The following is an 11,493-nucleotide window of genomic DNA, read 5'->3' on the forward strand; positions in this document are numbered from 1 at the left end:
GTAGTAATGCAACTGCAGCTTTTGATTTGGAGTCTTGATGACTGATTGGAAATTGACGAAATTTAGGGCATTCTGGCTGAAGGGAAGGTACCAAGCACCTAGATTTGCTCAGTTTTACTCATATTATGGCTTCTTTTTGGCTTTCCGTTGATTAGTCCTCTGGAGAATAATTGCAGCTTGGCTGCTGTGTGGCAGCCTGAGGTGTCTCCCAGGACAGACTGAGAAGCCCTGGTTGCTAGGAGTCCTGAGGTAGTGGCTGCCATGAGAACCACAGGCAGCCCCAGATGTGCTTCACTTGGCACCCTGGGGCCTCCAAGAACCCTGGTCTGGCCATCTCATACCCCAGGAAGGTGTGTTTCTTGTTGAGGGAAAGGAGGACATTCCCCTGATTCTCAGCACCCTGGGGGCTGACAGACTTTTAAGGCTGTACATCTCTTGGATTCTTCCCTGATGGGAGCTCCAGGATGCTCTCCTGGAAGGTTGGGTAGGACGCTTTCCCTTGAGAGTCCACAACATCACAGCCTCACTCTTACAGATCTCATTAAGTTGAAGGGATCTACTGACAAAGTTATAGATAGATCATGAGAGGAAGATGGGGGCTGAATGGAGACATGCCCCCAGCGCCTAGCATAGTGCCTGGTACAGAAGAAATAGTCAAAATAATCAATGGCAACCTGTTTGTTCAGCTGAGAGGGTTGCCCATGGGGACTCAGATTCTTTCCATCTTCCTGGTTCTCTTGTGTCTTCCCAGGCAAGAAACAAAATGGCCAATTTGTTTCTATACCTCATATCTGTATTACGAACAGTAAAAAACAAAAAAAAAAAAAGAGAAATGGAAAAAGAGGAAAAGAAATTCTTTATCGGGTAAAGAGACATTCTCAGAGATACCTGGTAGATGGGGGGAGTTTGGGAAGGTATATGTTTTCACGTGAGCTTGTTGCCTCTTAAACAAAACCACGTTTTTTTAGTCAGTGGAAACATGGTTACCCAGGACTTCAGTAATAAAGTACCCAAAACTAGTCTCTTAAAAGACAGAAATTTATTATCTTGCAGTTTTGGCTAAAAAACTTTAAAATCAAGGTACTGTTGGGGTTCCTTCCTTTGGAAGCTATGAGGTGACACCTCTGTTATGCCTCTTCCAAACCTGGGAATCTAGATACCATCTTTGCCATTCTGTTGCTTATAGGTACATCAGCCTAATATCTGCCCTAATGATCACATCAAATTCTCAGCCACTACATGTTTATCTCTGTGTCCAATTTTTTTTATTTAAATAGGGATATAATAACCTGCAAAGACCCTATTGGAAAATGAAGTCATATTCATAGGAATTGACAATTTGGATTTCCAAACCTTGTAGGTGTTATAATCCCAACTATAATAAGCAGTCTTGAAATACTGCCCAAATACTCCTCTGTCAAGACACCATGTGTATTTTCCTCCACTTGAATCTAATTGTGTGTGATTATGTCAACTAATGGAGTATAGTGAATAGATAGACAGACAGATGGAAGTATACAAGTAGAAGGCATTGTGTACCTTCTTGGCTTTCCTGGGATACTGTAGAAGAAGCTAGCCTCCATATTAAGAGTCTGACCCGAGACTGATTCTCATCTTGGAGATGCCCCATATAGGTGCTCCAGTCAACAACCCAAACTGAGTTCTTGGCCAACAGTTGGTTCTAGTGTCAGCCTGTGTGCGCACCATCTTAGAAGTCCAGCCCAGTCAAGCCTTTAGATGACTGTAGCCCCAGTTTGTGAATGAATGTAGAGACTCCAGGTGAGAACTACTCAGACAAGCCCTTCTTGAACTTATGACCCAAAAATCCATGAACAAAGAGAATTTTTTTGTGAATTTCATACAAATATTTTGATCGTATTTAGATCCCTTCCCATGTCTACACTACCCCTTTCTAACCTCCTACCGAATTTCTGTACTCCTCTCTCTCTCTCTCTCTCTCTCTCTCTCTCTCTCATTTCTGTTCCCCTCTCTCTCTCTCTCTCTCTCTCTCTCTCTCTCTCCATACATCCAAGGAGAAGGTGGTCCCCCTGCTATAATCTGAGACTGTTATCCCAAAGAAGCTCATATATTGAAAATCTAATCTTCAAAGTCATATATTAATGCTATTTGGACTTGGAATATTGGGAAGCAGTTGTGATTAAATGAAGTCACAAGGGCCAGAGGTGGTGGCACATGCCTTTAATCCCAGCACTTGGGAAGCAGAGGCATGCAGATCTCTATGAGTTCAAGGCCGGCCTGATCTATATAGTGAGTTCCAGACCAGCTGGGGCGACAGGGAGACCTTGTCTCAAAAAAAAAAAAAAAAAAAAGACGGTTCTGGGTTCCAGAGGACATGAGTCCTCACGGCAGGGAGACATGGTTAGGTGGCCAGAGCATGCGCAGAAATTTAAGTCCTCACATCTTCCAGCAGGCACAGGAAGCAGAGTGACTGGAAATTCGGCAAGGCTTAAGAACTCTCAAAGACTGCCACTAGTGACATGCTTCTTCCAGCATGGCCACACCTCCTAAAGCCTCCCCCAAAGCACCACCAAGTTGGGAAATCTCCAGCTCATGGAACATAGTAGAATAAGGGATAGAGAGAATAGTAATGCATCTCTCAACTTTTATCAACAAAGCTCCCTCATCCTACAGATGGCAATGAAATCAAAGGACCACAAATAAGAGTGTGCAGAGTGTGGGTCCTCGGACAGGACCTATATTAAACTTTACCCACCCAGGGCTTAGAGACCACTGTAGAAAAGAGGGCAGAAAGATTGTAAGAGCCAGGGGAGAAGGTACATGAACATATGGAAATAGAGTCTTACAAGCTCCCAAGACCTAGCTTATACAGCAGTGCTGACCCATGCAAACTCAAACAGACAAAACCCAGTATAGAACTGTGGAAATGGTCAGCAGGCCCCAATCTTAGTTAAATAACTATTGGCAGCTTATTACTACTGGGTGAGGAAGAGCTAATCTTCTTCAAGGGAGAAACTCCAGATAGGCTGACTAGACCCCAGTGGATGAACTTGCACTGAGGGACATTTGGGGGCACTAACTTTACTCAATAGGCTTTAACATAAATGACAGAATGCATGAAATTCAGTGGGTGGGGCTATGGGAAGGTACAGATGGGGGAGTATTAAGATGTGTATGAAATACACAAAAATTCAATAAAAATATACAAAAAACATCCAAGTACTTGGAGCCTATCGGGGACATTCTCATTCAAACCATCACATATGCCTTTCTCCCATTTTATAGGTGAAAGCCTTAGAACATGACCCTGAGTTGTGGACCCTGAATTTTACATGGTGGTTTTCACTTTCCCAATTTATTTTGTAGGATCCAGATTCAATCTCTGCATCACAAATGGTGAGTGAAATGGGATTTGTCCCTTTACAGAATTTCTCAACAATGTTGGAGTTCATGCTGTGCTGAATGGCTCACTTGTGGGTGTCTATGCCACATCTGGTGTCCAAACATAAATGCTTTTTTATTCATGCACCTCTGACTTTTGTGTGATTTGCCAGGTCTCAAGACTAATATTTTTCTCTTTGAACCTTCCTATATACTATTCCTAAGCTAAATATTTGGTTTACTTGACTTTTATTTCATTTTTCTTGACTTTTTCATATTCATCTTCATGCTTCAATCAATCTCCATAGAGAAGTTAGCAAGCAACTTCCTCTCCTTTCTCTTGGTTCCTTATAAAATTCCTTTTGTTTCATCAAGCCTTTTGCTCAGCCATCCTTCTGATCTACAGTTCTATTTTCCCTGTTTTGAAACTATAAATTATAATAAAAGAGATGCTACTTTGAGCTCAGTTCAGAATAGTTAGGGATTAGGATTTGTAGAGTAGTCTAGGTTCAGATTCTAGATGTGCTATATTTAGCTGTGACATTAAGCAAATTATTTGTTTTCAAACTTCTTTCTTCACCTGTAAAATGGTCATATAAAGTTATAGTTTTTCAAAGATGCCCACAAGAATTTTTCTCATCTGATGTTCTTCTAGAACCTTGTTACCTCCCCTCAAGAGTTAAGGTCTATATCCTGTTTCTTTGAATTTGGACAGGTTTCAATTAGCTTGTAACCTGATGAATTTGGAGGACATGGTGCTAATTCAAGTCAGAAAAGGTGATGTACCTTAGAACTCTGAGCAGCCATGCTGTGAGGAAGCCCAGTAAGCTCTTGTGAGAAAACAAATAGAGAAGATCTCTAAGTCAGATGACTCTCATTTATTCCCAGATTCTGTACGTACAAAGTTGCCTATTCACTAAAATTTCTGTAGCGTCAAATCAATACTTGCTCCACATTTGAGGATGCTTGTGAATACAAGTAGAATGGTGAATGATTTGTGTTATACAATGTGCACATTCTTAGCTGAGGTCAAACACATTGACATGCTCACTTCTTGTTTCAGCTCTTATATGGTAAACAAATGATCTTTTGCAGACTATTTAGTGTCACATTTATCCCCATGTTTGTGGTGCTTTTGCTGTTTAAAATAGATCCCAAGCACAGTGCTGAAGTTCTGTCTGGTGTTCTTCAGCTCTAGAAGCCTGTGATGTACCCAACATAGAGAACAATTACTTCAGATCAACTTTTTCCTGGTGTGAGCTATTGAGTTCAATGTTAATAAATCATCAATATATATCAAAATCAAAGAAAGTGTCCTTTTTAAAACAGAAACACACATAAAGCAAAGTTATTATTGATGGGTTGACAAAAAACACTGTGGACAGGGATCAGACTGTTCCCCAGGAGACTGGTCCAATATTTGTTCATTTAGTGTTTGTGGTGACTTATAGAACACAACTACTGTGGATGATGAGAACAAACTGTACAGGAATAGAGGAAAATGCTCAGTCAGTTCTCAGTTGCCCTAGGCTCCAGTACGTCTAGCTTTAGCCACTGCCTGACTGTAGCTACAGGACAAACCCCAGGTTAGACAGCACAAGAAAATTCACAAATTTCCAGCCTTTGGAAGTTGCGTGAAATAATTTTTTGTTTTCCACAAAGCATTGTTAATTCCTTGTTGTTTCCATTTATATATTTATAATGTTAATAACACATCTTGTTAATATTGAAAATGTTGATTTAAGCTACAGTAGTGACCAGAATAATGAAGTTATTAATTCATTCCTCATGGGACTGGTGAGAACATTAAAGGAGACATTATTTCATCATGTTGAAAAAGCTAAAAGTTGTTGTCAAGCACTTTACTACCATTGATATTATAAGCCTGCTGTACTAGACTTTATTTTATAGAATCAGATTATTAGAGCTGGAAAGAGGCTTTATAGCCATCACCCAGGCTAATCTATGCATTTTTTTTTGGTGAGAAAACTGCCCTAGAGGTGGGAAATTGTATCACAGAAAGTGATAATAGAATGGGAGACAGAATTAATAGAATGAGAGACAGAAGTAAGTCTCTTCTTTCATGTGGAATCAAAATCTGTTGATCCTGTTGACATTAGCTGGTTTGGGGCTTTAGTTCCTATTATATACTAAAGGCAGTTTCTAGTGTGATTTAGAAAGTCACATTTTGCTCTGTATTTTCTGGGTAATAGTGTGTCATTTCTGATGACATTAAAGAAAACCAACAAAAACTCACATTTGTGTCTGTGGCCTATGGGACAAGATGGTGACACACTGTTATGGATGGATTTGTGGTTAACATTCTAGATACTACAAAGGGTATTGAGGACTTGGGGTGGGCAGAAGGAGGGTTTTCATTTGTCAGTTATTGTAAAATATCCTTTTGACTATTACATGTATATCTCATCTGTTGTATTAACTAATGAATCTTCTCTCTTTAGGTAACTAACATAATCTGTCATTTGTCAAGAAAATCTTTAAAGACTATAACTTCGAGGTAAGGAAATGTCATGTTGTATAAACTTTTGAAATGCCAAGGCTATGGTTGAGGATACAGCTCAGTCAGTAGAGTGTTTTCATAGTGTGCATGAAGCCCTGAATTTGATTCCCAGCTCTGTGTAAACATAAATTGGGTATGGTAGTGCAAGTGTGTAATCCCAGAACCTGGGAGGCCGAGGCAGGAGGATCAGAAATTCAAGGCCATCCTTGTGTGCATAGTGAGTTCTAGGATAGCTTGGAATATATGAGACCTATTGTCACAAAAAATACTTAAAATAAATGTCAAAGTCAAATGCAAAATCAAAGTAATAACTTGGCCCTATGCTGCTTCTATTTCTGGTGACTCAATGAGGGTGAATTTCTGCAGGATTTAAGGGCATCCTTCAGGGTTCCTGTGCTTGTCTCTGGCCACACTGCCACATTGCTATACTGTGGGACCACATAGGAACAGTGCCTGCTTTTGCTTTATTTCCTTACCTACTTAAGTGTTATCATTTCCTTCTCTATCCTTGTTGCTGGGACCTTAAATCTGTTCTAAACCCAAACTTAAATTGCCCCCCCCGCCAAAAAAAGAATGAGAGGCTGATCACATGTTTCCTCTGATGCTTTATTTAGTGATATTATAGTTTAAGTTACAGAGGGAAAATTCCCCTTAACAGTGACACAATGGCTTTCAGGTTTGTAAGACTGAATCATGTGATGTGTCTACATTAAAGGGATTCCATTATTATGAATTAATAATTTATAACTCTAAACAGGGAATGTGCCCACAAGCTAGGAAACTGATCCCTTCATGGACACACAAACTTGTTTGTCACATGTATTCAGGGCAGAGGTTTCCCTGTCCCATCTGATCCTGGTGAGAAGTAGACCCTGATCATGCAAACAGGTACACTTGATGCTCTTCACCTTATAGAATCCAGCAGCAATTCCTGTACTCAAAGTCCTTGCCTGATTCCATGCCCACTAAGCGAACTACTAATTATAATCCCCATCCATGCCGATTTCAACTAGGTAGAGAAAGAAGTGAATGAAGTGTCAGTTCCAACTGCTAACCAATACTTCCTTGTAAATCAGTAACCTGACATTTCAATTTAGTATATCAGTCTCGCTCAAGGATTTAGTTAATGAGACAATATCCTAGAGAAACAAATTCACAAATCTTTCCTGGAGGTACTATTAAATAACTCTGCATAGGACAAACAGAAATAAAGGAAGCTTGTCAGGACCTAAACACTTCGGAGCATGCTATAGTCTAGAAAGGGATCTAGTGATATTAAATATGAAGCTAAAAATATTCCCAACTACTATTCATGAACAATTGAATCAGAAACTTTGGCTGTGGGCCTGAGAGATTATATATATATATATTCATTATATATAGATGAGAAAAATAATGGGTAAGAGGATGACATTGCATGTCTAAATCTAAATCAAATTTTTGAACTTCTTCATGTTTCTGTAGCTAATATAAGTGGGACTTCCCCAGGAAATGAGTTTTTGATAAACTCACCTACACCCCAGCACCAAATAAAACTATTTTCTAAATTTTTAGCATCTCAGATTTTTATTCAATAGTGACATGATTCTGAGGAAGATATATTGTAATGAAAGAGGACCAACTATAGACATGGAGTTTAAATGGCCCTTCAAACACTTCATTTTTATGTACATTTTTATTGAGCTTTGTGCATTTCATATAATAGATCTGAAGTAAAATTAGACCTTCTCCCCCATCTGAAGCCCCTCATAAGCCCTCTCCCCCCTGGATTTCATGCATTCTGTTATATATGTTAAGACCTATTCAGTCAAGCATTTGTACCCAGATATCCCTCAGTACAAGTTCATCTACTGGAACCTTATCAGCCTATCTAGAGTCACTCCCTTAAAGAAGACCAACACTCCCTTACCCCGCATTTTTAAAAATGGGATTATTATGGTTATGGATAATTGTTAATTAAATATCATTTACTGGACTGGAGAGATTTTTCAGCAGTTTAGAGTACTGACTGTTCTTGCAGAGGACCAGGGTCAGTTCCCAGCACCAACATGGTGGCTAACAACCATCCATAACTCCAGTTTCAGGGGATCTGACACTCTTCTCCATGGGGATTGCATGACACAGGTACACTTACATGCATGCAGGCAGAACACTCATACAAATAAAATAAGAATAATAAAATATTTAAAAAGAAATAAATAACATTTATTTAAAACATACAACATTCTTTATAACAATGAAACCTAGAAAAATGTGAGTGTTCCCAGCTGGGCAAGGCTCTTGCTAAATTTTCTGTTCAGGTAGCTTACATATCACCTTCCAGCTCTAGGAAAGCTAGACAGTAGAGCTGAGTATCTGAAGTCAGAACCAGCTTGATTTCTCCTTGTTTGTTTTATAGCTCATATATGTAGTGTTTTCAGCAATAGGGTCTTACCATCAAGTTCTGGTGGGTAACCAAGGGCAGGAGCAACAGTCAGTATTGCTTGAGGGCCTATGGGACCCTTGGTCAACAGCTTCAAAGAGGGAGTCCACTCATGGCACTGGGGTTTTATTTTGTTAGCTTATGATATCTAGCAGGGGCAATGTCTGCCTGTTATGAGGTAACTCCTTTTAATCTTTTGAAAATAAATTAAGTAGATTCTATAGTGGTAGCTTTCCAAATGGCTTTTTCTAAAGGCCTTTACTGTTGCTTACCCCTCCCCATACGCCATCCTCTTCCCCCCTTTCCCATTCCCCACCCCATTTAACCCTTCCTATTCTATTATTCCCCATTCCTTCTTTAGATCGCTGCATTGTACCAACCCTCCCAGGAAGTCTTCCACTCATCACCATTTATTTGTTTCTTGACTTCTCTAGATTTTCAAGCTGAAACATGTATACCTAATATTTCAAAGCTAGCATCCAGTTATGACAGAGAACATGTGATATTTTCTTTCTGGGTCTGCGTTATCTCACTCAGGATGATTGTTTCCAGTTCCATCCATTTACCTTCATATTTCATAATCTCTCTTTTTTAAACATTTATTTTATTTTATTTATTATTTTAATTTTTTGTGTTTGAATGTATTGTCTACATGCACGAGTGCACCCGTGTCATGCAATGTCACGGAGGTCAGAAGAGGGCTTCGGATTCCCCTGGAACTGGAGTTAAGGATGGTTCGTAGCTACCATGCGGGTGTTGGGAATCGATCCCGGGTCCTCTGCAAGAAGAGTCAGTGCTCACTTTAAAAAAAATATTTATTTAATAACCACACGATTAAAAGAAGCATTTCATTACAGCATTAACATAGTCAATAACAATTTCCAGAGCAAAGATGCATCTCTTTCAAAACTGGCTTTAAATTTTTAGGTTCACAGTTGAATTAATACAGTTATAAAACATTGAACTCAGTATAAACCTTTTAAGACATAAATTTGAATGAGGTTTTAACCTTTAATAAATGTTTGCATATGTGTCTCTAATCTCTATGTATCTGATTATTACTAGTCACAGTCAGTTACTTTCTGAGATCCTTGGCACCTGAGCATGGATATAAAGTCATCACATAGATTTCAATGGTAATGTTTTTCACCTCTACTAATTAACATGAAGCAAATTTTTATGCTTCTTCCTCAAATACAACTTATTTTTTTATTTGTTGATTTTTTGTGTGTATTTCATACAGAACATCCCAAACAATCTTAATCATATACACATATATATCCACATCCCAAATGGCACCCTCCCATAGCCTCCCCCCACCATAATCTCACTTGTAAGAACTGAATAAAATCGCATTGTGTATACGTATCACACTTTCATTATCCATTCTTCAGTTGAGGGACATCTATATTGTTTCCAACTTCTGAATAATATGAAAATGGCAGCAAGGAACATGAATGAACAGGTATTTCTGTAGGAGGGTATATAACATCTTCTGGGTATGTATCCAAGAGTGGTATTGGTGGATCAACTGAGTTCAATTTCTAGCTTTTTGAGAAATCTCCACACTGATTTTTTATAGTGGCTTCACCAATTTGCACTGCCACTAGCAGTGGATGAGTTCCCCTTTTCCACATCCTCACCAGCATTTGTTGTTGTTTGTTTTTTAGGATCTTACCATTCTGAATAGGGTAAGATGAAATCTCATAAAGATTTTAATTTGCATTTCCTTGATGACTAGAGATGTTTAACATTTCAAAAAAGTATTTTTCAGTCATTTGTGGTTCATCTTTATAAAGTTTATCTAGAGTTCATTCCTATTCATCTCCTTACCCCAATTTTTAATTGGGTTGTTTGTTTTTTTATATTTGGTTTTTTGAATTATTTGCATATTTACTGAAAGCTACAATAACAGTTTATCTGGCAAGATATGCCTACTGATGCAATAGTGGCATGAAATATTATAGGAGTAATCCACTACTTTCTAATTTTATTTAAGGTTTGCTTCATAGGATGGAGCCCACACCTGACACTGATATCAGGCCTAGAAAGCTGAGGCTGGACAGCCCACAGGCCATGGGAGAAACCCTAATACAGCTATTCTTCTAAATAGATATTGTATTAAACTGATTTTTAATGACTTATTGCTATACCCACAAATTAATGCATCTTTCAACTCCCAGCAGGGAAGCTTCATTATGCAGTAGATGGTGAATAACACAGTATATTAGTCAGTTTTCTGTTGCTGTGATAGAAACACTGACCAAAACAACTTATAAAAGGAAGAGTTTATTTGAACTTATTGTTCCAGAAGAATTACAGTTCATCTTGTCAGGGAGGCATGGCGGCAGAGGTGGCTGGAGGAGGAGCAGCATAAGCTAAGCTCTACATCTTCCAGCAGGCACAGGAAACAAGAAAGCAACTGGAGATCTGACAAGGCTTAAGAAGTCTGTATGCCCACCCCCAGTGACGTGCTTCCTACAGGATAGCCACACTTTCTAAGACCTCCCAAAACAATGCCATTATCTGGGGACAAAATGTGCAAATACTTGGAGCCTATGGGGGACATTTTCATTCAAATCACACCACACATAGAGAACCACAACTGGCCAACATGCAGTGAATAAGAGGGTACAGACTGCTCATCCCTGAACAGGACAACTATATCAAACACCTTTCTCCCAAGGCTCAGGGATCATTGTGGAAGAGGGAGCAGAAAGAGTCTAAGAGCCAGACGAGGTGGATGACCACAAAGAAACAGTTTTCCAGACAGTGGGTTAGTAACTCATATGAACTCACAGCAATGGCGACAGCATGCATAAGTCCTATGTAAGCTCAAACCAGACAAAATTCCAGCATAGACATGGGAAAGTAGGTAAGAAATCCCAACCCCATCTAAGGAAATTTTGGCATAAGTCCCACATAGGTACAAGTTAGACAAAATCCCAGCATAGACATGGGGATGTGGGTAAGAAACCTCAGCCTTACCTGAGGAACTGTTGGCAACTGACAGCTGCTGGGAAGGGGAGATTCAATATCATTTAAGGGTGAAACTCTTAAAAGGTTAACCAGGCGTCATAGGATGAACCCACACTGATGGACATTTGAGGACACAAACCAGACTTTGTTTCCCCACCTTTCTGTCTCTGTCTCTCTGTCTCTCTCTGTCTCTGTCTCTGTCTCTGTCTCT

This window comes from Nannospalax galili, unplaced genomic scaffold (genome assembly GCF_000622305.1).
Source record: "Nannospalax galili isolate Female #2095 unplaced genomic scaffold, S.galili_v1.0 scaffold270, whole genome shotgun sequence".
Lineage (NCBI taxonomy): Eukaryota > Metazoa > Chordata > Mammalia > Rodentia > Spalacidae > Nannospalax > Nannospalax galili.